Genomic DNA, 2,500 nt, shown 5'->3' on the forward strand with positions numbered 1-2,500 from the left:
TTGGTTCTCTCTCTCTCTCCGTCAATAGTTTTGCCTTCGCTTGCGTTAACATTTTTTTTTCTTCAAAATTAACTAGAAAAAAAGTAAATGCACAAGTGCGATGTATTGAAATTTGGCTTAGACTTATTATACCCGTAATCCAAAGCCTCCCTTGAAAAACAACAACAACAACAACAACAATATATTCATTCTTTTTTCTTTCTTTTAACAGAATATGAAGGACAGCACTTGAGATTGTGAAAAAGAAAGAAAAGAAAAGAAATAAGCGCAGTTCTTTAACAAAAATGATTTCGGAATCGTATGGGTCACACACACACAAAGTATTGTTAACATAAAGAGCATTCACATTAGAATTCAGGAGACTTATTGATTGCTTTACCCCGGGCTGCCATGGTGACCACAATGACCATCAACTGCACTGTGTCTACTTTCCGCCAAGTGTCTCCGGGTGCACAACCAAGGCAAATACAGACACGGTGGCCCAGTGTTAATGCTCTCAACCAGGACGCGAGTACCCACAGATTCGAGTCCCTCCACACACTTACCCTGATTTTCCACTCCACTTGACCTTAAGTGCTGGCCTGGGTGCTAGTCTTTCCGGGATGGGGCGATGATAAACCCGATGCCCCGTGTGAAGCATGCACTCGGCGCAAAGAAAAGACTCCGCAGCAAGGAAAAGAGTTGTTCCTGGCAAAACGTTGTGGAAAATCTCACCTTGATATCAAGAAATGGATTCAACGGCAGACAGAAGAAAAGGGGTGGCGCTGTGTTAACGCGCACTGACCAGGTGGGGAGAGTAGACAGGATTTCACACAGAGAACGGTGTTCTGACAAACAGTAATACACAATACCATACGGTACAATACAACACAATGCATAACGATGTAAAACACAGTACAATAAACATACTGCAAAGGTTCTGGATATGAATGTCACCATCCAATGATCATTCTACACACTTCAAAGTGACAAATGAGGACAGTGCTAAATGTCCGTCGTGCTAAAACGGAAAAAAAGAAGAAAAATAAAAGGTTAAAAAAAAGAAGAAGAAGAAAAAAAAGACAGGAATAACAGTGAGATCAACTTTCGTTCGATTTTGCCAAAACACTATAAAAGTCTTGAGTGATGTTTTGATTCCTGAAATTATATATCGTCAACCCGTGAAGTTCACATCTACATTTTTACCACCGACAAAGTCCGAAGAGGGTTTGAAAACACAAACTCTAGCAGTGAACGTATACAGAGCCACAAGTTTGGAGACGCTATAAAATCAAATTGATATTCTTCAGTAAAGGCTTGTTCCACATCAACGACGGTTCGTCCCTCGCTGTAATCAATACGTCAGATGCCTCAAGAACAAATCACACTGTGTATTTCAACATAACTGCAGTTGTGTAGCGTCCACCAGCCGTCAAACGAAACAAATGTATTTAATCACATTCCTGAGCACGATATAAGCTATTAGCTTGCTGTTGCTCCGCTGTCTATCTGTACATGTGTGACATATTTACTGAATAAAATTTTGTTTAAATCAACAAATCACACTGAGTTTTGAGTCTCTCTCTCTCGTTTCACATTAATTGAAAATTTGAATGTGTGTGTGTGTGTGTGTGTGTGTGGGGGGGGGGGGGGTGGTGGTGGTTCGTGAGTGTGTTCGTGTGTGTGTGTGTGTGTGTGTGTGTGTGTGTGTGTGTGTGTGTGTGTGTGTGTGTGTGTGTGTGTGTGTGTGTGTGTGTGTGTGTGTGTGTGTGTGTGTGTGTGTGTGTGTGGAGAGGGAATCTTTCTGTAAGAATGTCAACATTGCTCTGAGAGAGAGTTTTCAAAATCTATGGAGACATGCTCTAGAGGCGAGTAGTAAATGTTTGTTTTATCGAAATTTCAAAAGTGGATTTGGTAGAGAAAAATATATAAGTCAAATGCCTGATGATTAAGTTATCAGCTTCTTCAGATTTCGAAGTAGTAATCATAAGTTGGAAATAGAAACAGGGAGACACAAAGGCATACCACGAGAGTTACGGCTTTGTTAGGTTTGTAACATGTCTGTGATTGGGGATGAGTTTCATTTTATAATGGAATGCCCCAGTTATGATCAGTTACGAAACAGATATGTTCCTAAAAAGTATTTGTCTCCAAAATCGGTTTTTAATTTCTGTAATATGCTCATTTTAGCTGTAAGTAAGATGATTAGATCTGCAAATATTGCCTAGCTATACTTTTGGAGTTAAAAGGCATTTGTGTTTTCTCAACTTTTATGTGACATTGTTGTGTATTTGGACATGTTTGCTCTGGGCATGAAAAGATTATTTTACAGTAATCCTCCATACTCCAATAAGAGTGAAAGGATAATTAAAACTTGAAACTGTGTGTGTGTGTGTGTGTGTGTGTGTGTGTGTGTGTGTGTGTGTGTGTGTGTGTGTGTGTGTGTGTGTGTGTGTGTGTGTGTGGTCATGCACGTCTTATATACATTATCAACAATCAAAGGAAGTGTGCGTTCAGCTCC

The sequence above is a fragment of the Babylonia areolata genome, chromosome 1 (genome assembly GCF_041734735.1).
Source record: "Babylonia areolata isolate BAREFJ2019XMU chromosome 1, ASM4173473v1, whole genome shotgun sequence".
NCBI lineage: Eukaryota > Metazoa > Mollusca > Gastropoda > Neogastropoda > Buccinidae > Babylonia > Babylonia areolata.